General features: G+C 42.2%; 1 pseudogene; it reads right to left on the bottom strand.

The window, feature by feature from the left end:
* LOC105993889 overlaps positions 1 to 24,640 on the bottom strand; it is a 30,611-nt pseudogene extending 5,971 nt beyond the window's left edge.
* Positions 24,641 to 25,592: the final 952 nt, after the last annotated feature.

Here is a 25,592-nt window from a genome sequence, read left to right on the forward strand (position 1 = left end):
GCTTAGTGGAACAATTACTTTTAGGGATTAGCTTAAACGTTTCTTAGAGAAGGAGGGAAGAAAGTTAGTTCTCTTTTTTACTATTTTCTAGCTTAACAGTTTCTTGTTCAACTTCTTATAATACTTCACATCGTATATTCTTTTGTTTATTAGTATCTTTAGGTCACCTCTACCTGCACTGAAATGTGTGCTCCACATACATGGGGCTATGACTAACTTACTCATGACCAGTGTCCACATGTGGATGTCCAGAGGATATCTTCATCATATGACTGTTGAACAGTTGCTATCAGAGGAAATCTTGGTCAAATTAATAAAATTAGGTGGGTTTGATAATACTGTCAAATCATACAATTGTAAATAGGCATTCAGAAACCACAGAGGATAATCACCTAGTTTATTTGTTTTGTCAGTTGTAGGACTTGAACTCAGGGCCCAGGCTCTGTCCTTGAGCTTTTCTGCTCAAGATTAGTACTCTACCACTTTGAGCCACAGCTCTACTACTGGTTTTTTGGTGGTTAATTAGAGATAAAAGTTTCATGGACTTTCCTGCTGGGGCTGGCTTTGAACTGTGATCCCCAGATCTCAACCTCCTGAATAGCAAGGATTACAGGAATGAGCTGCCAGCACTCCACTACTGGATTTATTTTTCTAGGAGACTGTGTTTATGAAAATATCTGCTTTTTTGAATAATATAAACAAATATTAGCAACCCATGATTACAAACTATTCATATACTATGCAGTATGTAATATGTAATAATGACAGAAAGGGACACATCTTTATTCATAAAACCAGTTTAAATGTGAAATACTAAAGTGTAATTCTATCTGAAATTTTATTTTCCACTAAAAAGGAGGTAAAAAAAGTCATATTAGTAACCAAATAAACATACATTAGGAAAACAATTAAGATATTTTTACCTTCTACATGAGCAAAGTTTTTGTTTTAGATAAAATTTATTCAACTAGCCTAAAGTGAATAAACAAAATATCACACACTGCTAGTAAAAAGTAATTTTATGAACTTTTTCAGCATAGTAACTTAAAAGCATGTGCTAATATTATATATTCCCTAGCAAGTTTCTACAGTGGGATAATATAAATTTATAGATGAATTAATTTAATTGGATTTTTTAAAAAGATATTCTTTAAGATACCTAAATATTTACAAATTTAAAACTGTAAGTATATACATACATAAAACAGTAGTGGAATAATTTTTACATATAACTTTATGTTTAAAAGGCCATTATAATTTCATGAAATACTTACTTATAAGGAAAAAATTCTTACTATAATATTAAGTGGTTAAAAAGCATAAAAAGTATATAATACATCCTGCCTTTCTAAAATTAGCATGCATATGAATGTATAGAAAAAGCCCATAAAATTATATTATAATGATAATATATTACCTCTGAGAGGTATATATTATTATGTATACATGTATTACCTCTGAGAGATAAGGTCACTAATTTTTATTGATACATTAAAAATATATAGCATAATATCTGTATTCTCCATATTCTCAATAACATATATGCATTAATTTGTAGTCAGAAAAAGTTTAATTAATGGGAAATGATGGAGCTAATGAGGAAGAAAAACTGGTTTGCTGTTGATAGTACAGCTTGAACTCATAACTGGTGCTCTATCACCTGAGCTACACTTCTAGTTCTTGCTTTTTGCTGGTTAATTGGAGCTATGAGTCTCTTGGACTTTTATTCCCTGGGGCTGGTACTGAACCACAATTCGCACATCTCAGCCTCCTGAATAGCTAAGCCAATAGGCATGAACTACTTGTACCCTTTAGCAGTACTGGGGTTTGAACTCAGGATCTTATATTTATTTATTAGGAAGGTGCAATACCATTTGGCTAAACTGCCAGCCCTGTGTGTGTGTGTGTGTGTGTGTGTGTGTGTGTGTGTGTGTGTGTGTGTGTGTGTGTGTGTGTATGTACACATGCATTGATGTTTTTATTTCCTGGTTATTTTGAAGTGAGGTCTTGCCTCCTGTCTGAATGTGCACTTGGACCACGATCTGACCATTTCAAGCTTTCACTTGTAGATGGGATGATGAGACAGCCACGTCTAGTATCTTTCCATTGAGTCAATGTTGTCTGGACTTTTCCACACAGGCTGGCCTGGAACTGCCATCCTTCATTCTCAGCTTTCCAGTTAGCTAGGATTATAGGCATCAAATTGTGAGTCTCCAAATTTTAAAGTTGAATGAACAACTCATGGAAGAATGCCACTGTTAAACTGTCACAGACAACCCAAGATAAGTCAGATAATTACAGATAAGCAATGGTGAGTCCTTCATCTAAAAAAATAAATCTGTTAAGAAAAATAAGCATTGTATGAAATGAGGAATGGGGCTGAACTTTGGGGTTGCCTAGATTGATTTAAAACCAGACTCACAGATAGAAAAACTCTAGACTGCAGAGGTCCTCCAGTCCCACCTTGGACTTTGGGCATAAGAACACTGACACCAATCGTGAAATGACTGTGTCACTCCTGAAGGACAAACCACTACCCTCTAGTGTGGATGGAAAGTACTGGAATGCATGCTTCACTGTTATACATTGTCACTGTTATTTCCATTATTTTCCTAATAGGAGGTGGAGTTTTTAGAAAGGATAAGAACAGGGGAGAAGCTCAAGATATTTTCACATAGGAGAAGCACAGATCCACGTATATGCCACAGGGAGGTAAAATAATCTCTCTTCTCTCCACGCACAGCTGCTTCTGTCATTACTCAAATTTTACTACTTTCATCCTCAAGGCTACCACCTTCCCTGGGGCTAGGAAACCAGGCAGTCATGCTACCCTGCCACCCTAGCTCACATGAGGGGAGCCCTACCCTTGGGTGTTTTCAAAGTAAGAGAGATAGAATTTATCTTGTCAGCATTAACACCCACTCTGACTCATGGGAGTTCTCTCTGTCTATCTCCTCACAATGTTAATAATCTTTAGGTAACAAGAAAAGGGCCAGAAAGTACAGTGGGTTTTTTTTTTGCATCTGTGTGTTGTGCATGCCCAGTTTTGATCCCTCCACAGTGTGAGGAAAAACTAAGGGAACTAAAAATCGGTGATTTTCTCAGCCTATGTTTGAGACTATGGTCACAGGGCACATGCTCCTTTGCTATCAGGAGAGAAAGAATACGGAGTCCAAACCCACTGGCCTTATCTAGAACAGCAGGCTTGTTAGAGGATCCTCTGTTAGTACAGGCATACAAGGTCATTTTCATAAATTGCTGGGGGCAGTTTGGGGGTGTAGACTGACCTGAGAAGAAGAAACTAGGGAGAAGTCTTCATTGTAGGACACAACCCACACTTCTATGGTTTGCCTCCAGAAGTCCCCCAGGTTCTCAAGTGATCAGCAAATCCCTTGGGGCTTTTTTTCAGGAGAGGGAATTATTTATCAGTTTAATATTCTTTTAATATAGGCTCTCTTCTCAGGGTGAGATTTTATTGACTGGGGCCTTCTCCACCTGGGGGAAGGACATTGTCCTGATTCCTGCCCCTCTCTAGCTTGCCTATCTCATCTAGGGTGGAAAAGGAAGCTAATAAGTCCTTAATGACAGTCTCAGCCCAAGGACAGAGGTCCACTAAAAGAATATCAATGATCAGAATGCTTTGCCTTCCACATACCTAATCACCAGCAGCAAAGTTCTGCTGAAGTATAGCAGATGGCAGGTGAAGCTAGAGCTATAAAGGTGGACTCTGTCATATCATGTGACACCCAAGATGGAAGACAGCTTAAAGCCTAACCAGGTCAATGTACAAGCTCAAATCAAAGCTTCTTTATTGCAATCCCTGGTTACCTGATAGATGATTTACCTTTCAACAACAGCAACAATAACTGCAAAAAAAAGTAATCTAAAGGCAAACAAAAACATAACCCAAAGCATTGGAACTAGATTCTAGATGGCAAAGTTTTGAGAACTCTTGAACTAGTAATTTTTTTCCTGGAAACTCAGGACCACGGAGATTCTTTCCCTTTTTTTTTTCCTCCTCAAGGCTGGCATTCTGTCACTTGATGCACAGCTCCACTTCTGGCTTTTTGGTAGTTAATTGGAGATAAGAATACCATGGACTTTCGTGCCCCAACTGGCTTCAAACTATGATCCTCAGAGCTCTGCCTCCTAAGTAGCTAGAATTACAAGCCATAACTTATAATAGCCATAATTCACACATTCAGGGTTCTATTGGGAACATGGAAACTCTAACAAAGAACCAGGGAAAATGATAGAAATCAAAACCACTGTAACAGAAAGGAAGAACTTGCCTTTACTAGGCTCTGCAGTGGACTGGAAAGAATCAAGTGGGCTTGAAGACAAATCCTTTACTTGTGACTCACTATGATGAGCACTATAGGGTAGATATGGAAGGTAGCCTGTGTAAGACAACAGTTCTTAGAGCCAAGCAGAAGATTCAGCATAAATGTGCTCTAGGATGAATATGCCCTCTCCACATTCAAGTGTTGGAAACTTAATCCTCATTTTCATATGTTAGCAGTATTTGGAGATGGGGCCTTTGGGAGGTGATTAGGGTTAGATTAGATCATGAGAATGGGGTCCATGAGGGGATTAGTGTTTTTATCTCTTGATAAGAAGAGTTTGAATAGCCTGCTTGCTCAGTCTTATCAAGAGATGTCTTCTGACATGCTCTGATGTATCAAAAAGCCCTCACCAGATACTAGTGTCCTGTTCCTGGAATGCCCAGCTACAAATCTGTAAACAAACCCCATTTTATCTTTATAAATTTCCCAGTCTCAGGAATTCAGTTATTGTACAAGAAGACAGACCATCCTTTCATCAAACTGTCTGTCCCTGTTTACTCTCTACCACTATCCCAGTGTGGCCCTTGGATTGCTAGCTATTACATTTTTACAATATTCCTGCCCTTGGGTTTTGCCCCATCCCAATTAATTATGTGCTCTGATGCCAGGGGAAAAAAAATCTGGCTCAAATATTGTCTTTTATTTGTCATTTCTTCTTGTCTTTTCTTCCCTATTTAATATTTGGCTTGTCCCTTCAAGACACCGGTCAAGGGTCAATGACCACAGGAGCCTGATTGCCTTGTAGCATTTGGGTTTGTTTTCTCTGAAGATCAATAATTAAGTAAAGGGCAAGAAAGTGTTTACAGCAGACAGAGGAGGTTTGTTTGACAGCTAAAGAAATAGTGAAAGAAGCAACAAAAGCAACTGTGAAAGACACAGGAAAACAGACTACATGTGGGCAAGGAGTAGTCCTGGAAACCAAGAATAGCACACTGGGGGTAGGAGGGTGGGGGAGGGGGGAGGAGGAGGGCAGAGCTTCTGTGTCTCCTCCCTCTTAGGGTATGTTTCTGGTTTGATTGGTCAGGGGTAGACATGAGCTGTGGGAAGTCTTGTGGCTGGTTCCCTCATTCTGCTTTGTAATCCCCCACCCACAAGTGTCTTGTGAGTCATTCCACCCATGTGTTTTGTTGTGTTATACCTCCTCCCCCTGTCATGTTGGAACTAGTCTTGGCCTCTATCTTCTACCTAGTTGAGGAGGCCTAACTTCCCCTCCACTTCCTCTTTTCCCTTCTCTCCCACCTTGTCAGCTAGGAGCCTTCTCACACTCATTAGTTCCCCATCCCTGGACTCAGCAATGGGGTTCTTTAAGGGCAGGAGCTGTTTCTGTGTCCTCAAGAACAATGTATTCTATTCGCCCAGTTCTCTGGCGTAGAAAGTCAACCATTGCAAATCTGATGCATGAGTAAGTGAGAGACTGAAGGCATACAGGAGAAGAGAAAATAAGAAATGTTAACAAACTAAATCACAACAGGGATCTTTGTTCAAAACTCTTTCCCAAAATGTATTAAAGTTCTTGGAATTTTCTAGAAAATTAGTGTTAGTGGCTCATAGAATCAATAGGAAGGCTAGAGAGCTACAGGGAAGACATAGGCAAAACCTTGCCACAGCAATGGCTGTTCAGGAGGTGAGGCTGTCTTGGCACATTTGTCATAGCTCAGATGGGTGACTCAGTCACTCAAAACCAGGAGCCTCAGCAATGGACTTTGATTTGCCTCATTTGTACTATGGTTGTGGAGGAAGGAAAATGGAGGTGGGAAGTGGGAGTAGCTGTCCTTTCTGGCTTCCCTATTAGAAGAGGGGCTTACATGCCAAGTACCCCAAATGAGAAGCTGCAACTGTGTACCGGTTACAGGAAGACTCCTGAGTCCCTTTCCTAGAGCTGCCATAACAGGAGTAACACAGAATGGGTTAGTTATACAGCATGAATGTATTCCCTCTCTGTTCTGGAAGTCAGAGGAGTTGGTATGGTGATTATTTCTGGAAGGTTCTAAGCAGAATCTATTCATGGCTTTCTCTGGTGGTCATGGTAATCCTTGGCAACCTCTGGACCCTAGAGCTTCATTCTAGTCCCTGACTCCAGCTGTGTCTCTCCTCTCCACCCCCCTATCCTCACATATTGAATTGTGCTCTAGTTTGTCCCTTCTGAACTAATTGCATCAATAAGCAAATAAAGTCAGGATCTGAGATACAAGGACTGACAAATTCAACATGATTCTTTTGGGGTACAAAATTCAAGTCTAATACATCAGCTACATCTGCTTTCTATTTTGCTGGTGGTTTGGCAAGCTGAGAGAAGTGAGAGCATTGGGCCTCAGGTAAAAGCCACACAGAGAACAGAAAAACGTAAGAATGACTCAAGGTGGCTTTCTTTTTATTATCAATGCAGGCCTCACAGTACTAATCAATATCAGTGAATAAAATACTTCCTTCTCTGCCAGGTGCTGGCGGTTCAAGCTGATAATACTAGCTATTCAGGAGGCTGAGATCTGAGGATCATGGTTTGAAGCCAGCTCAGTAGACAAATCCGACTCATCTCCCAATTTTCAAGCAAGATGGCAGAAGTGGAACTGTGGCTCAAGTGGTAGAGCTCCAGCCTTGAGGAAAAAAGCCAAGCAAGAGCTCAGGACCCTGAATTCAAGCCCTAGTACCCATATCGACAAAAGACAAGAATGAATTTATATCCTTCTCTAAGCTGATGAAAAGTCCATCAGATAACCACGTTTTCTTGAGTTGGATACATCTGTGAATGGAACCAAGACCTACCTCAAGAGGACATGTTTTAGAAGAGGCAGACAAGCACAGGTGTCCAGTAGGTTAGAAGTAGAGAGGCTCAGGTGAGGAAAGATGAGCATGCTGGGGTGGGTAGAGTTGGCTGCCTTTAGGCTGCCCAGGACAAGCACGAGAGGCTAGACTAAGATCTGCTAGAAGCAGGGGCTTGAGAAGAGCCCAGCCCTGTGGGTTGTGCACCCAGCACGGATAGGCCAGGAGACAGTGTGAGTAGGAGAGCGAGAGAGCTCCCCCTACCACCAGGTGGGAGGGTGCCCTCGGGGGTGGGAATTCCTGGTGGTCAATATTCCTAGTAGCTCTGGAAGGAGGCCTCAGCCCTGAAGAAGGTCTGGATGGGAGTTTCATTCCATCCCCTCACAGAGCTGGCTTTCCAGGACTTATCCTATTGGAAGGAGAAATTAAAAGAGAATTTTAGAAAGTTTGAATATGGGGGCCTATGTATGTACTTTCCCAAGGTAGTTAACAGCTGGAAAGTAGCCAACCCTCCTACCCCCCCAAACATACATAAGACAGTGTTGCAGAGCCAAGAGTAAGATATAAAAGTGAAGGCTACGTAAGAAAAAAACTACAAAACACCCTAACTGTGTAACTGTGTGTGTGTGACATCCACAACTTGGTAGTCACTTAGAAGTGAGAAAGCAAATCTTCCTTGGCTGTGTGTATTTGTTTGTTGGGGTTGCCTCAAAATGCCACAGATGGGGGCGAGGGCCGTAAACTACCCGCAGAAAGTCATCATCTCACAACCTTAAAACTCAAATGTCTAGATGCGAATGTCAGATCCCATTCTCTTGGCTGGCAGATGGCCCCTGGCACCCTGTCATTCTGCCCTCCTTTGCACTTTCTCCCGTGTCCTGTCCTCTGGGGACTCCCTTTCCTGCCCTATTGGTTTAGGGCCCATCCTTTTCACATATTTGCTACCTAGGAGGTCCTGCCTCTAAATACAGTCACCCTGGGAATTTAGGGGTTCAACCAATGAATACTGGAACCATGAAATTCCAGTTGTACCTGCTTTTAGAAAATGAACATTTCCCCTCCAAGTCAGAATCTCTGATAAAACAGTGCTTATTTTCATTGTACAACTGGACTTTTTTTTTCAGTTGGTAAGCCAGGAGGAGAGGATTAATGATTTATAGCAGGGGGGTGAGAGAGTTGGGCAAGAATACCCAGTTCCAAAGCACAGCTGAGCACCAGTGATAACATGAGGAAGTGATCATAATTGACGTAGAAGCATGTTAAGACAAGCTTGCGCATGTGCACGGGGCGTGGCTGTGTGTACAAGACAAAATGTAAGCAGTCCAGGGATACAGATGAAGAGGGTCACTCCCTTACATATAATTTATCTTTTATACTACTAACATGAAAGGCTGCTATTAGTAGTAAATTAATTATGAATATAATAATCACAGTCCATCTGTGATCCCAGCTATTCAAGAGGTGGAGATAGGAAGGATAGTGGTTTGAGATCAGCCTGGGGAAAAACAAAAAGGCAGTGAGACCCCCATCTCAAAACACAAGGCAGATCTGACTCGCCTGCAATCCTAGCTACTTAGGAGGCTGTGATCTGAGGATTGAGGTTCAAGGCCAACCTTAGCAGAAAAATCCAAAAGAACTTTAGCTCCTTTAACTACCAAAAAGCTGGAAGTAGAGCTGTGGCTCTAGTGGTGGAGCACCAGTCTTGGGCAGAAAAAACAAAGGGACAATGCCAAGGCCCTGAGTTCAAACCTTAGTATGATCACAAAAACCCACCACCACACCCCACACTCACCCAAGCCAGGTGTGGTGGTCCACATCTGCAATCCCAGTTGCTTGGGAAGAAGAGGGAGGAGGGTCAAGGTCTGAAGCGAGCCTCAGTAAAAAGTGACACTCTATCTGAAAAAAGAACTGAGAGCCAAAAAGGGCTGGAGGCATGATTCAAGTGGTAGAGCAAGCTGGAGACCCTGAGTTCAAACTTTAGTGCTCATCTTTCTAAAATAAGTATGCCAAGACCACAAATGCCTGAGGGGAGCCCAGGCTGTAAGGTCACTACTCTATTACACGTTATTGCTAGAGAGGACTTAGGGGTTACAGGCCAGGGGTACACACTGATTTCTGAGAAGTAGTGTTCTCTTGGAATGCCAGGGCAAGACAGACCTTTGAAATATCAGACGCTACATGATTCTGGCCGTGCCAGAACCCTCTCTGTCCTCCTTGTAACTTCCATTTGTTGATTCTCCTTTTCCCAAGCTTTTGTCTTCGCTTTTCAACAGTCACAATTCAGTAGTTGACAATAGTCTTGTTGTCTGACTCATATGGAACCAAAACTTCTCACCAGATCCTCTGCCTTGGCAGTGGCTTGCATCCAATGACATTTCCTTGAGGCTCACGGAGCCGCCCATTCTGTACCAGGATGTCAGAAGTCGGTTTATCTTATAGATGCTGAGGTCTCTATCTGGGTGAAGAAGAACAGAGTTACAACCATGTCAGCCAACCAGACCTTTTGGTACAGTTAGAAAAATCTTATCAGGAAACTGCACAGCTCAATACCCTAGCAGAGGAAGGTTACAGAAGCGTCCTCTCTCTCCCTAATTGTTCCTGCTACTCAATCTTTGCTTCAGCTTTGCCTTTAGAACTTGTGTTTTGTTGAAATATGCAAGTCCTTGACTTCAAGGCCCTACTTCCCCATGTCCAATCACAGAGGTTGGCTCTTTGTTAGTCTAATCTTTCCGTAACTTTTTTTTGGTTATCCTGGCCTATGAAGTATCCAAATAAGTCTGCTGGGATGGGTTACAGTGATAAAAGCTTCATAGGATTATGGACCTTTGGAATTTGTATGATTGTGAAATCTGGAGTGGCTGGAATCATCTTTTCACCATGAGGAGATTTAGTAGAAAACAAACGAATGACTGAAGATGGAGTACCAAGTAGAAAGATGAGCTGAATTTAATTTCTGGAGCACATTGCTATATTGTTGAACTGTGCAACAGTGAAGGATACATAGCCTGGAGAATTAGTTTATAAATGGACCTAATACTTTTTAAAAAGTTTATACAGATCTTTCTGCTGTTTCTTTCCACTGTCATGGAATCTTATTTCCTGGCTTGCTGTATCTATTTGTGCAAAGGCCAGTGGCATTGGGGAAAGTTGTCTGGGGATTCTGGGAGGCCTCCATGGAGGTGCGTGCTGTAGAAGATACACAGTTACCTCCGCTAGATACTGGGGCTCTACTGGCCAAGGACACCTTCAGTGGTTCCATGAGCAGACTTCCTGGAGGTCCTCTGGGCTCAAGGGAAGGGAGGGCTCTTGGGGGCTCACATTTAGATAAGGAATTAGGCCTCAGGAGAGTCTCCGCACACCCTTCACTAGACACCGACTTCTCCCTCTCCTCGAAGACTTAATGGAAAAGCCCAAGCTCTTGTGTCTGCATTTTACTTCTGGTAAAACGGCTAGGAACCCTGTGGTAACCTTATCTCTCTAGGTAGAGGTTCTCTATGATTCTTCCCTGAGCAAATGTTCCATATCAGTGGTTTGAGTTATGTGTGTGTGTGTGTGTGAGAGAGACAGAGAGAGAGAGAGAGAGAGGGAGGGAGGGAGGGTGGGGGGAGGCCAGTACTGTGGCCTCTCTCTTAGTCAGCTTGCTTGCTCACAGCAGGTGTTTTACCACTTAAACCACATCCCTTATATCCAATTAACCAGCAAAATGCCATAGTCTCATGAACTGCCCAGGCTGGCTTTGAATCATGACCCTTAGATCTCAGCCTCTTGAGTAGCTGGGATTATAGGCTTGAGCAACTAGCACCAGGCTGCTAGTGCTTGTGTGTGTGTGTGTGTGTGTGTGTGTATGCGTGCCAGTTTGGGGGTTTGAATTTCAGTGTGTGATAGATGATGGAAACAAATGACATTTGAGCCAACAAGTGCCGGTGGCTCACCCCTGTAACCCTAGCTACTCAGGAAACTGAGATCATGGTTCAAAGCAAACCTGGGGGGAAAATCCATATCTCCAATAAACTACAAAAAGTCAGAAGTGGAGCTATGGCTCATGTAGAAGAACACCAGCATAGAGAAAACCAGCTAAGGGACAGAAGCTCTGGCCCTGAGTTCAAGCCCCAAGCCCCAATACTGGTGCATGCATGCATGTGCACACACACACACATACACACAGAGCAGAATCTAAATTCCTATTTAGGGGAGGGTCACAATTCAGTCCATAATAGCTTGTAACAGCTCCAAACACCTTGCCTCAAGTCAGAATAACTGGAAGAGGTCAACATAATTCCAGGATTCTCCGAACATTGTGGCTGTTACTTCTGATCCCTTGGCTTCACTTTCCAGTGTCTTCCCTCATCCATAAATTCCTACATTCAGATCTGCAAATCAAATCAGATGCAGCTTCCTCGTAGCATATGCCAAATCAGGCCAGAAATCCATCCTCCACTTGCTCCTTACTTCTGTCCTATGGAAAAGCACTCACAAGAACAGCCATGCAGACGCCTTAATCCAGGAGGGAACGCACTCTTTTATAGCATTGGCCTATTCTAATTCATGATCACCTGCCAGCTCTTCCTTATTTCAACAGGCTGAGGATAGTATAAAACAAGCTCATAACCTGTAACTCTTGCTTTTGTTTTTCTTAGGCCAAATTTAGTTCCTTTCCTTCCCAAACTCCCAGTGCCCCACACAATTTTATTCATTCCCTGCTTGCCCTCCTCGTGAAAACTAAGAACACTAAGCAAGACCTTGGGGGAATAGGGATCAAATGCAGAAGTGGACATTACAATGGAGTAAATTCCACTCAGATCATTCTACTACAAAATACAAATGAGGTAAAAGAAACTCCCTTGTCCCATTACAAAGCAGATGAAGAGAATAGCTTGTGCCTGTAGTCCCAGCCACTCAGGAGATCTGAGATCTGAGAATCATGGTTCAAAGCCAGCTCAGACAGAAAAGTCTGTGAGACTCTTAACTCCAATTAACCAGCTAAAAGCTGGAATGGAGCTGTGGCTCAAGCAGTAGAGTGATAGCCTTGAGAGAAAAAGATAAGGAACTGTACTCAGGCCATGAGTTCAAGCCCCAGTACTGGCGTGTGTGTGTGTGTGTGTGTGTGTATGTGTCTGTGCATGCGTGCATGCATGCATGCACACACAGAGCAGTTGAAGAGAATTCTTTTTATACTAGTACTTGTTATTGTCATATAAAGACATGTCCAGAAGGAAGGCCATTGGGCATCCTAGAGAAGATCTGATGATGGTGGCTTTGCTTCTGGAAATCAAACAAAATCTAGGTTCTAGCTTAGTGCTTGTGGCTCATGCCTGTCATCCTAGCTACTTAGGAGGTTGAGATCTGAGGATCATGGTTCAAAGCCAGATGAGGTAGGAAAATCCCTGAGATTCTTATCTCCAATTAACCAGCAAAAATGCCAGAGGTGGAGATATGCCTCAAGTGACAGAAACCTAGTCTTGAGCAAAAAATCTCAGGGACAGCACCCAGGCTCTGAGTTCAATCCCTAGTATACCCCTCCCCCTCAAAATCAGGTGCTATGGCCAAGAGTAGCCCCTGATAGATGACTCTCTTCATATCTCTTTATGTACTCCTGAGCCTTAGTTAAGGATCAGTGGTAGTTTGTCTGGACTGTAGACAGAGCTATGGAGTCAGGGGGAGGAACAGGATCTACAGGTATCTTGGCCTGGTCCTCTTACCAGTCTTGGTGTGAGTGAGCCAAGAACATATTAAAATTTTTCTACAAGCAGACTTTTGAGTAGAAACAGATATGGCATAAACATGAAGTTATAATAGTCATGCATAAAAAAGGAATAACCTTGGTCTCTGTTGTTCTGTCCCCAAAAGCAACTGCTATTGTTCCTAGAACCTATAGCCTCAACAAAGAGGGAGTATATTTATGTCTGTCCTGTTTCCTCTAGAAGGCCTATATATGGCCTTTAAAAAATGTTACATTGAGCCAAACACGTAACCAAGGTAATGAATACAGGAAGCTTTCAAAGATTGAGGAGGAAATCTCCTCAAAATTAGATAGAAAACAAGCATTGATTTAGCTAACTGGGTCATCTCCTGCCATCTGTTGGCTCCTACTGGAAGCAGAGCAGAGCAGGGTATATTTTGTTTCTTCTCTAAGAGTGTCTTTTACAGCAAAATGTCAAGGGAGAATTAAGTCAAGTGAAGAATGATAGGAAGAAAAAAGAAAGAAAGAAAGGAAGGAAGGAAGAAATTAAGAAAGAAAGAGAGAAAGAAAGAAAGAGAGAGAAAGAAAGAAGGAAAGAAGGAGGAAGGAAGGAAGGAAGGAAGGCAGACAAAGAGAAAGAAAAAGAACTAAAGTAATCTAAGTATGAAATTTGAAACAGTCCTAAAGCCAAAAGGTGAAGGCAACACCAGCTTGCATTGGTCCACCACCACTTTTGGTGTTTATTCAGGCTTAAGACTATGGGGCATGGGAAGTTTCTAGAAGGTTCCCTTTGGGGGACAAGGGAAATTTAGGCTCAGTATGGCTATATACTCCAAAGTCAGCTTAGAACCGAAGGGACTCCACAGAGACTATAAATTGCACATGGTCTCTCTCTCTTTCTCTCTCTCATTAGGGTTCCCTAATGAAACTCACATTTTGGCTTGGGAAATTAGAAAATTCAGACTTGGTGTTAGCAGGCTGAGAGCTTTCTTTGGCTCACTGAATTGATTTAGATCCCTTCAATCTATTTGTGGACTTAAAACTCAACATGAGCATTCCCTAGAATATGCTAGGTATTACTTGGATCTTTGTTATAATGTACTCCACCCATTCAGACCTTCGACAATTTATTATTATTATTATATTATTATTATGCAGAAGCTCTTGTGTGTGTGTGTGTGTGTGTGTGTGTGTGTGTGTGTGTGTGTGTGTGTGTGTGTGCTGTTACTGGGGTTTTAACTCAGGCCTGGGCACTGTTTCTTAACACTTTCCATTCAACGCTGGTGCTCTATTACTCTGAGCCTCGGCTCCACTTCTGGCTTTTTACTGATTAATTGGACATAAAAATCTCTTGGAAATGTCTGCTTTGAATCAAAATCCTCAGCTTTCAGCCTCTTAAATATTTAGGTGGAAGGCCTAGGGAAAATGGCTTCTTTCCACATTTTGGAGCAAGTTTTATGAGAAATAATTGATACTTACTATTCACTTAATGTGTAATGAAAACACATTATATTCATACGTCAGAATTTTCTTCCAAAGAGCACTCCCAACTAGTATTTGATTTATACAGGCATACATATACAAGATTTATATGCACATATAAAGATAACAATTACATATGTGTAAATATATGAAAGCTATAGGTTCAATACTATGTAGGTGTATGGATAGATGATTATATAGGTGCTTAGCATGTAATTGTAAAGTTTAAAGCAAACCATAGTATAGAGAGGTAAAATCAACTACAATATAGAGACATTGATGCCTATTTTATCCAAGAAGATAAATGTGTGTGTGACAGAATGCTAAAATCATTTATTGGTGAATTTGAAGTACAGTGTTAAGCTATGGTTGAAGACATGAACTGTTTGTGTGAGCTCCTGGGACAGGCGAACACTTCTCTGGGGTCCTCCTCCTGCTTTGGATTTAGCATCATTTGAAACCATCCGAGGATAAGAATCTCCAGTCTAATTTTTGTTCTTCATTCCAATGCTGTTGAAGGAAAAGGGAAGATATGCTAGAGAAAATCCTAGCATGCCTACAAGGGTTGTTGCTGAGAACCTCTGAAAATTGAGAAAGGAGTGAAGGGAGGGGTGGAGCCAAAGCAGGCTCTCCTTTCCTTGTGGCCAGGGCCTCAGTAGGTTGGGACAAAGCTGCAAACTGTGGTGGTCTACCAAGAATAGAACTGTTGACACTCCAAAGGTTATTTTCACTATTGATCATATAACATCACCAATACTAATTGTCTCAATTAAAAATGGTTTTATGTTGTTAGTGAGGCTTGAACTCAGGACCTGAGATATGTTTCTTAACGCTTTTATTCCCCTCAGGAATAATGATCTACCACTTGAGCCATAGCACCTTATGGTGGACAAAGAGTCTCTGCAGGTGGTAATGGCCACTGGAAGAGCCTGGTCACTAGGCCCAGTGTTGGGCTTCCATGGCACCCCTAAGCTCCTTATCTCTTCTGGTTGCTATCTTCTCCTGGTTGTCTGCTTCCTGGACACAGTCTGGGCATTTTCTTCAGGCCTGCCTTTGCTTCTTGGCCTCCCTGACTTCTGTTCTTCTTCCTCCTCTGTCTCTTATAACTTGCTGCCTCCACTTTTAACCACAATCTAACACTTCCCACACCCCCCCCTGCGCTTCCCATCATCCTCTTGTCAGCTCTGATGATGAACCAGTTCCAACCAGAAATCACTTTCCTTTTTCCTCCTCCTCACAGTAATGGCCTCTCCTGAATTTCCCACATCTTTTAAGAACCCAAACATGAAATCTCAAAATACTCTCTTCTTTTTTCCCCCCTTCACATACAAACAGAAATGAGCCAGAGGGACCAAAGGATGAGCACTGAAGGCCTTAGGATCAGCTTCCTGGATTCACATCAGGGGTGCTCTGTGTTCTAGCTTTCCGACCCTGACAAAGGTCATTTGACTTCTAAGAGTCCTGGATTCCTTAAGAACATTTTTGACTCATGGTGTTTCTATCTTGTGACTGAAAAACAGAATCTCAGAATGAATTATGTGTTCTTTGTGCAATGTTCTTTTCCTGTAAGGGGTATTGGTGGTTTTTTTGTTTATTACTTAAAATGTTGTGGTCAAATGGCTATCATCGCCATTTTAAGTATGCAGTGGCATTAGCTATGTCTCCATCAGTTTGGAATTATAATCAACTATCCAGAATGCTTTTCATCTTGGGAAATCCTCAGTAATTCCTATTCCTCTTACCCCTCCCTGACATTTGAATAGTATGAACTTGACTAATATAGGTTCTGCTTATGAGTAGAGAATATATAATGGTATTTTTTGTTCCTTTGTGACTGCTTTGCTTTTCTGTCTCTGTCGCTCTCTGTCTCTCTCTCAGCAGTATTGGGGCTTGAACTCAGGGCCCTGTACTCGCTAGGGAGGTACTCTTCCACTCAAGCTATACCTCCAGCACTCCTTTGAGACTTTTATTTTACTTAGCATAAAGTTCTTTATAACGGGATGCCGGTGGCTCATGCCTGTAATCCTAGCTACTCAGGAGGCTGAGATCTGAGGATCATGGGTCAAAGCCAGCCCCAGCAGGAAAGTTCATGAGACTCTTATCTCCAATTAACCACTAGAAAACAAGAAGTGGTGCTGTGGTTCAAGTGGTAGAGTGCTAGTCTTGAGCTGAAGAAGTGAGGGACAGTGCCTAGGCCCAGAGTTCATGGTCCATGACCAACAACAACAACAAAAGTTCTTATAGGTGATAGCATGTGTAGGAATTTCCTTTCCTCTTATGACTGAGTGATATTCCATTGTAGTCTAGACTACATTTTATTTATGCACTCATCCATCAATAAGACTTGGGCTGGTTTTACCTGTTTGTGAATAATACCACTTTGATCACCAACATACAAACACCTCTTTGACCACCAGCATACAAATGTTGCCGTCAATCCTTCTGAGTTTATAGCTAGAATGGAATTGCTGGGTTACACAGTGATTTTAGTTAATTTTGATGAACTGTCATACTGTTTTTCACAGGAGCTACATAATTTTACGTTCTCACCAGCAGCCCAAATTTCTGCATATCTCATCAATATTCTTATTTTTTGGATATGATTTGTGTGTATGTGTGTGTGTGTGCGCGCACACACATGCGTGCAGATACTGGGGCTTGAACTCAGGAACTCAAGGCTTTGCATTCTCGCTTGGCTTTTTCTGCTCAAGTTTGGCATTCTGTCCTTTGGGCTACACTTCAACTTTCTGACTCTTTGCTGGTTAATTGGAGATTAGAATCTCACTGACTTTTTCTTCTCCAGATCTTCAGCCTCTCCAGTAGCAAGGCTTACAGGTGTGAGCCACTGGTGCCCAGCAAGATCTTTTTTGTTTTTTGCTAGTCCACAGCAACACTTTCACCTTTTTCTGAGTAGTTTATAAGAGATAAGAGTCTTATGACTCTTATCTGCCCAGACTGGCTTTGAACTGCGATTCTCAGATTTCAGCTAGCATTACAGGCATATTCACCTGCACTCAGCAAGAAATTGATTTTTAATCAGTGTTTCTCTAAACTCAGTAGGAAGGTCCCTTCCAAAGCATCATCTGGAGTGCTAGTCAAGTGCAGACTCCTAACCCTCCTTCAGTCCAAGTGGACCCTCAGAGACAAGGGATTGTTGTACCCCGCAACAATCTCAGGTAGGCCAGGGCTGCGGTAGTGTGAGGACCTTCCTTACCTTTTAAAAAAACCACAGCAGTGGTGGGGGGAGCTGGAGGGGCTGAGACCACACCCCTGTGGATGACCTCATCCCGAGGACCCACAGGAGACTATAAGATCAAAAGATTTCCCTCTTCTGAACCATCCTGTCAAAGGTTCAGTCTCTTCAATCACCATCTAGTAAAAATTCAAATCAAGGCCTGAGAATCTAACCTATTTAGCTAAGGAAACACTCTTGATCAAAACCGAGCTTCCCCCTCCCCCCATTAATGAAACACCCCATTATCAGCTTCCTACAGACCCGCTGGGAGCCAGACCCAGCTTTGGGGAGGGAAGCAGTGTTCACAAGGGCCACTTCCCTGTCCCAGCGACGCCCCGCTGCGCGGTGTGACTCACGCCTTTTGTCTGCTGCTGGAATTTGGGGATGTTTATGAAAGCTTGTTGTGCAGACGAGTCATAATTTCTCTCTTCGCAGATTTTTTTTTCTTTTTAAATTTCGGAAAAATGAGTATAGCATCACGTCCCAACGTCACATCGCTTCCGGGCCCCATGGTGACCTAGGAACGTTGTCTCTGCAGCCTCACCGGGCATTATTTAAAGGCGGTGGAGAACCGTGGGTCACAGCCAGCCTCCGGGGACAGAACTCGTGGGGGGGCCACACATAACTGCGACCAGAACCATGGGTGACATCGCTGATGCCAGAGATAAAGAGAAATCTCTCTCCTTCCCACCTTAGGTTCAAGGAGAGGCCCTATAACAACAGATGCTGTTTAAAAAGAAGAAAGCATAAGAATTATTTATAGTTTATTTAGTAGGGGAGTGTTCAGAAAGAAATGAAGGCCAGAAGAGAAAAGCAGACTTGTATGTTTCTGTGCTAGTTTATATAAATATATAAAATTATATATATATATATATATATATATATATATATGTTCATCATGGGGTTTGAACTCTGGGCCTGGGCGCTGCCCCTCACCTCTTCAGCTCATGGCTAACACTCTACCACTTGAGCCACAGCACCACTTCTGGGTGTTATTGGAGATAAGAGTCTCACAGACTTTCCTGCCCCAGTTGGCTTTGAACCAGGATCATCAAATCTCAGCCTCCTGAGTAGGATTACAGGTGTGAACTACTGGTGCCCGGCTATATTTATATATTATATGGTCTTATATAGAAGTATATTTATAGTATATATAGATAAAAATAGTATATATAAATATGTGTTATATATTGTATAGAAAATAACATATATCATTGATATGCTATTATGCCATGTGCTATTTATTACATATGATATAATTTATATTATAAAATAGATACTGTTATATAATTTGATTCTATTATAATACATAACATAATAGTTAATTATAATAATTATACATAGTACATATTTAATGTTATTTGTAAAAAAGAAGCATTATAAAACGGATTTTTTTAAACATGTACTTTTAGTTGGCTACAGAGGTGTATTAATATTGATTTCTCCTCAGAACATGCAGTTCTACGCATGCAAACATTTTAAGGCTGTGAAGCAGATGAATTATTCTTTGGCTATTTGGAGCTAATTTGATTGTTCAAAAAGAAGGAAAGTCTAAAGCAGGCTGCAGAAATCCTTGATTCTCCTCATTTCCACTTATTGAAAGAATGACTTCTCTCCTTGGCACTGCTAGTACTGCTGGTGGCAAGACCAGACTTTTTTGATGTGTGTGTGTGTGTGTGTGTGTGTGTGTGTGTGTGTGTGTATGCTGGTGGTACTGGGACTTGGACTCAAGGCCTGGGTGCTATCCCTTAGCTTTTGCACTTGAGCCACACCTCTACTTCTGGCCTTTTGTTGGTTAATTGAAGATAAGAATCTCACAGACCTTCCTGCTCAGACTAGCTATGAATCTTAATCTTCAGATCTCAGCCTCCTGAGTAGCTGATTATAGGTTTGGGACACTGGTGCCTGGCTGGGAAAGTTCTTAAACTGATGACTGAGCACTATGTTTCTGTTGTCTTTGTCTCAGTCTTCACGGATGACCACCAGCTCCATCAGTCTCCTTCCTTAGGTACACGTAAACCAGCTGAAACATTATCATGTTTAAAGGTAAACTGAGGCACATTATATTATTTGAACAGACAGTGATGTGGCAGCTGCAGATCTCAGATAGTCTGGGGCTTGGACAAGGGGGTGGGAGTTTGAAGGAAGTTTTTTCCAATATCAAATCAGAAGCAAACAAGAAAAATCTTGGTCTCTGGGATCATTTCAATATAGTGCCTTCGTATAGGTGACGTGATGGTTTCTGACTGGTTAAGTTGGGCTTTGGATTACTTACATATGAACAAAGGGCACTAGAGTCAAAGTACTATTTTTTTAACACCGTCATTCCTGAGAATCTTCTGTGAGGGGGGTCTTTAGTCTGAGAGCTACAGTTAAGGGGCCCCTCTTTGGGGATCCTATGCTTCCACTATCCAATTTCCTTTCATTGATGGCATTTATGGTTATTTTAGTTATTAGTGTTGTACCTACGTGAAGACTCTATTTCTCTTCCTTTCTGGGTGCATAGTAAGTTCTCTTTTTATTGGATACATCCTGTGACTTGCTTTGGTGCATAAAGTGGCCCATTGTCACGTCTGGGAAGCAACATCACCATTTTGTGTGTAGCTCTGTTCCCAGATCCCCAAATTACGGAAACACTGACCCATAGGGACCCTCCATCTGCTCCTCAACTTCATTTTTTTTAATGGAACAATGAGAAGAACAACTCATCACTACTCCTCCCCCACCCCCTCACTGCACATGTATTATGAGCTGTGAATAAGCCTGTGATAAGCCAAGGATATGAATGTGTGTGTATGTGTGTGTGTGTGTGTGTGTGTGTGTGTGTGTGTGTGCATGCATACCTATTCTATCCCAATGAACTTACTGCCTTTCAGCTAAACACAACCAGCAAACTTCCTTTGAGTCTGTATCTCATTTTCTACTGTGGAATAGGAGAGGGAATAGAAGGGAGAGAGATTTTGCAAATGGAAGGCAATAGTTATATCCAACATGATGGTTTATTTTTTCATCTTCTTAAAGAGCTAGTTGGTCAGTGTGGAGCTGAAATAATTTTAAGTATTATTAGTATGTGTGTGTGTGTGTGTGTGTGTGTGTGAGAGAGAGAGAGAGAGAGAAAGAGAGAGAAAAGACTAATAGGATTTACACTCAAGGCCTGGGTGTTGTATTTAGCATTTTCACTTGAAACTAGTACTCTACCATTTGAGCCACATCTCCACTTCTAGCTTTTTGATAGTTAATTGGAAGAGTTTCACAGACTTTTCTTACTGGCCTAGTCTTCAGATTTCAGCTTAATTTTGTTCTTTCTTTTGTTGGTATGTGGACTTGAACTCAGAACCTCAAAGATTCACTAGAACTCTACCATTCTTCTACCAAACTAATTTTGTATTCTTTTTTTTCTGGTCTTGAGACTTGAACTCAGGGCCTAGGCACTATCCCTGGGCTTCTCTGTACTCAAGGCTACCACTCTACCATTTGAGCCACAGCACAACTTCCAGCTTTTTTTTGAGTAGTTTATTGGAGATAAGAGTCTCACAGGGACTTTTCTGCCCAGGCTGACTTTGAACTGTGATCCTCAGAGCTCAGTCCAGGATTTTTTCTGATTAATTGGTAATGAAATCTCACAGACTTTTTGCCCAAATCAACTTCAGAAATCCTCCTAATTTCAGCCTCTTGAGGTGTAGTATTATCGGAATGAGCCTCCAGCATCTGTCTGAAAGATGGCTTTTAAGAGGCCACCTGAATGAACACAACAGGTGTGGTGGTGCATGTTTATAATCCCAGCTACACCAGAGGCTTTGATAAGAAGGATTGAGGTCTGAAGCTGGGATCTGGGCAAAAAGCATAATTCCTTATTTGAAAAATAAGTCTTGGGTCTTGGCTTAAATAATAGTCTGCTTTGCTTAGCATATATGAATCCCTGAGTTCAAACCCCAGTACTGCAAAAGGAAGACAAAAATTTGACTTCTTAGCTCCCGTTTCCTGGGTCTAAATCCTGTTCTAGCACTGCTTGGTTGGATGGTCCTGGGCAGGTTACTTAGTCTCTCTGGAGGTTACTTTCTTCTTCTGTAAAATAAGGGGCTAATAATGAATATCATTGCCTACTTTTGTGAGCAGTGAGTTAATACCTGAAAAGTTCTTTGCAAAGAGTTGGGGTTTCCAGTGCTGGTAGCCCACAACTGTAATGCTAGTTATTCAGGAGGCTGAGCTCTGAGGATCAAGGTTCCAGGCCAGCTTGAGAAAAGTCTATGAGACTCTTATCTCCAATTAGCCACCAAAAATAAAAAAGCCAGAGGTAGAGGTGTGGATCAAGTGGTAGAGTGACAGACCTGAGTGCAAAAAAGAAACTGAGAACAAAAGTTCAAGCCCTAGGACCAGCACAAAAGAGGAAGAAGGAGGAGGGGGAGGAGAAGGAGGAGGATTGAGGCAACTGTAAGGCCCGAGAATATTGCATCTTAGGTAGGTAGGTGTGGGAAGCCCAGTTGAGAGGTGGAACCATTGCATCCACTGGCCTCTGTGGGCCTCAGGCCACAATTATAGTACAATGGCAGCATAGAAATTTGTGCAGCTAAAACGAAATAGCATCTACAATGCCTTCAGCAAATTGCGCTCACTCATACAAAATGCTGAATACACTTAGCTGCTGCTGCTTCTTTTTTTCTTCCTTATTGATATTGTTCTTTCTTGCTTTTCTTTGTTGTTGTTGGTCATGGGGCACTGTTCCTGAGCTTTTCTGCTCAAGGTTAGTGCTTTACCACTGTGAGCCACAGCAACCACTTCAGGTTTTCTGGTGATTAACTAGAGATGAGTCTCACAGGCTATCTTGGAACCACGATCCTGATCCTCAGATCTCAGCCTCCTTAGTCGTGAGGACTGCAGGTGTGAGCCACCAGTGCCTGGCTGTAGGCTCCTTTCTCTCTCTCTCTGTCTTTGGCTTCCTGGCACCATGAGACAAGGAGGCTTTCTCTACCACATGCTCCTGCCATGATGCTCTCTGAAACCATGGACTCGAGTTCCATAACACAAACCAAAAACACTCTGAAATAAGCTGGGACTGGCAAAAAAGAGAAGAGGAAATTATACAAGATTTTTTTTTAACTTCAAGGACTTTAAAATAATAACTGGGTACTGGTGGCTCACCTTGTCAGTTCTGGGACTTGAACTCAAGGTTTAGGTGCTGTCAAATTTAGTGCTCTACCATTGGAGAAATAGCTCTACTTCCATCGTTTTGGTGGTTAAATGGAGACAAGAATCTTATAAACTTTCCTGCCCAGGATAGCCTTGAACTTCAATTGTCAAATCTCGGCCTCCTGAGTAGCTAAGATTACAGACAAGAACTACTGGCATCCAGCACGCGCGCGTGCTCGTGTGTGTGTGTGTGTGTGTGTGTGTGTGTGTGTGTATGTACTGGGGCTTGAACTTGGGGTTTCTTGTTTCTACTCAGCTCGGCTTTTTTGCTTAAGACTGGCACTCTACCACCTGATCCACAGCTCCACTTCTAGCTTTTTGCCAGTTAACTGGAGATGAGTCTCGAACTTTTCGGCTCAGACCAGATTTGAACCTTGATCTTCATACCAAGGTCTCCTAAGGATTATAGCAAAGATTATAGGTGTGAGCCATAAGTACCCAGCTGGGAACATCCGGTCAAATATAGGGCTTGAACTCAGGGCCTGGGTGCTATCCTTGAGCTCAAGGTCAGTGCTCTACTAGGTTGAGGCATAGCTCCATGTCTGGTTTCTGGTGGCTAGTTAGAGATGAGAGTCTCACGGCCTTTCCTGCGTGGGTTGGCTTCGAACTTTGATCCTCAGATCTCAGCCTCCTGAGTAGCTAGGATTACAGGCGTGAGCCATGGCGTCCATCTGGGGGCATTTCTTTAATAAGTTTGAATGATGTAATTCCTGATGTTGTCTAGTTTTCTTTGATCTGGGAATGCAGTGTTTACACTGGCTGTCAAGGGTGACACCCAGCTGTTATTCTCTCTTCAATGACCTAATGTGGCTTCCAGAAACTCCGCAAAATACAAACATCTTTCAGGACAAAAACCATGTGAGATTTCCATGGGTTCTTGCAAACATCTTACACTCGATCTTCCAGGTGCTGCCATTTCCCTCCAGTGTCCGGAGCCTGTGCCAGGAGCAGCATGGCTCTGACATGGAAAATGAGGATAGTCTAGGCTAATTCCGCCCTTTCTATAGGTCTGAGGTCGACTTCATAGTGATCAGATCTACAGGAATCACTTTATATTTTATAGTTAGACTACAGCAAACGGATCTTTATTACAACAACATATAAAACAAAAGATAACTTTATAAACATTTATAAGCACCCTGTACATTAGTATTTATGCTGTTATTAAATTTAGAAAAATAGCTTCTGCAGTTAGTGAATGTCACCAGCCTTCATGAGCATCTGGGATGGAAACACTGCTGCATGTCTGTACTTGACTCATCTCCTCATTTCATGCAGTGAACTCATCCAACGCAACATGCCTTCCATTACTAAAAGAAACAGCAACATCCTTCAACACTGATGCCTAGTAACTGATGTCATGCACAGATTTTGACCTACTGTAGTTGTTTATTCCTTTAGAATAGAATTAACTTTCACCTGGGTTGCTAAAGTCTGGCAACATCCTTGCAATAGTCCCTTTGAAATAGCTCAAAACAGCCATTTCCATTTTAATAGTGAATGAGGCTTGTACCCTTCAACATCTGAACATCTTCCACTTTGAAGTCATCCATTGTCTCAACTTCCTGAAGGATTCTGAGCTTTGGGGAAAGTATTTCAGTTGAATTTTAGGTGGCTCAATGTGATTCAGGTAAGTATGTGCAACTCCCGAAGTGTGTACAAAGTCCCCTGGCTGCAAGCCCAGGATGTGTGCAATCATGTAGGTGACCAGGGCATCACTGGCAGTGTTGAAGGACATGCCCAGGCCCGTGCCTCCCACCCAATCTTCGGTACAGTTGTCAGGACAGACCCCCTTCTACCACATGGAACTGGCAGAGGACATGGTGGGAAGGCAGCATCCTCAGAGGAAGATCTTTTGGATTCCAGGCGCACATGATGTTCTGTTGGTCATCAGGGTTGGTTTTGATGGGATTTGATCACTTTTTGCAGCTGGTCTACTCCTTGACCCATGGTCATTAAATCCTATTTACAATTTATTTATTTATTTTGTCGGTCATGGGGCTTGAACTCTGGGCCTGGGCGCTGTCACTCAGTGCTTCAGCTCAAGGCAAGCGCTCTACCACTTGAGCCACAGCGCCACTTCCAGTTTTCTGGTTGTTAATTGGAGGTACGAGTTTCATGGACTTTTTCCTTTGGGCTGGGTTTGAACCGCTATCCTCAGATCTCAGCTTCCTGAGTAGCTAGGGCTAGAGCATGAGCCACCAGTGCCTGGCTGAATGATGGCATTGAGAAACATCTATTACAAATTTCTATTCAAAATTCTTGGTTTAAAGAAAAAACCACTTATATTTCTCTCAAATACTGGGCACTAAGTTGAGTGACGAATAATGCTGAGTCTTAGCAAGCTGCAGAAGCAAACATTCTTGCCCTGCCAGCATATTCTATAGGGCTTTTGCACTGGAAGTGCCCTACTTTTTCTAGGTTGTGCTCACTTGCTAGGTTATATAGCCAGTTGTGTGCTAGCAACAGGTCAACAGGACTTTCTCTGCCTCCCACTAATCCTGCCTGGGACATGAGACCAAGTTCTTAACCAATACCAGCCATTACTATTTTGGTTAACGACAGCACTGCTTAAGCTTTTGACAAACACTAAAAGACCACTGAGAAAGATACATGGGTCCTGACAAAGATTTCTTTTTTTCTTGGCTGAATTTTAGTCAGTTTCCTGAGCCTGTAAGGAGTCTCAAGAACAAAATCTCTCTCTCTCTCTCCCTCTCTCTCACACACACACACAACTTATTTGAAAGGTTTGATCCATTCTTCTTCCCTCATTGAAGTTTAAGGACCAGATTGGTCACATGCTTTGTTTGGAATCCCAGGGAAATCCTGAATGAATTAACCCCTAACTTAATTTACTTCTAGCTTTTGCTTTGGCTCCTGAAGTTGCTTTGGTAAACAATGA

The sequence above is a fragment of the Dipodomys ordii genome, unplaced genomic scaffold (genome assembly GCF_000151885.1).
Source record: "Dipodomys ordii isolate 6190 unplaced genomic scaffold, Dord_2.0 Scaffold102, whole genome shotgun sequence".
Lineage (NCBI taxonomy): Eukaryota > Metazoa > Chordata > Mammalia > Rodentia > Heteromyidae > Dipodomys > Dipodomys ordii.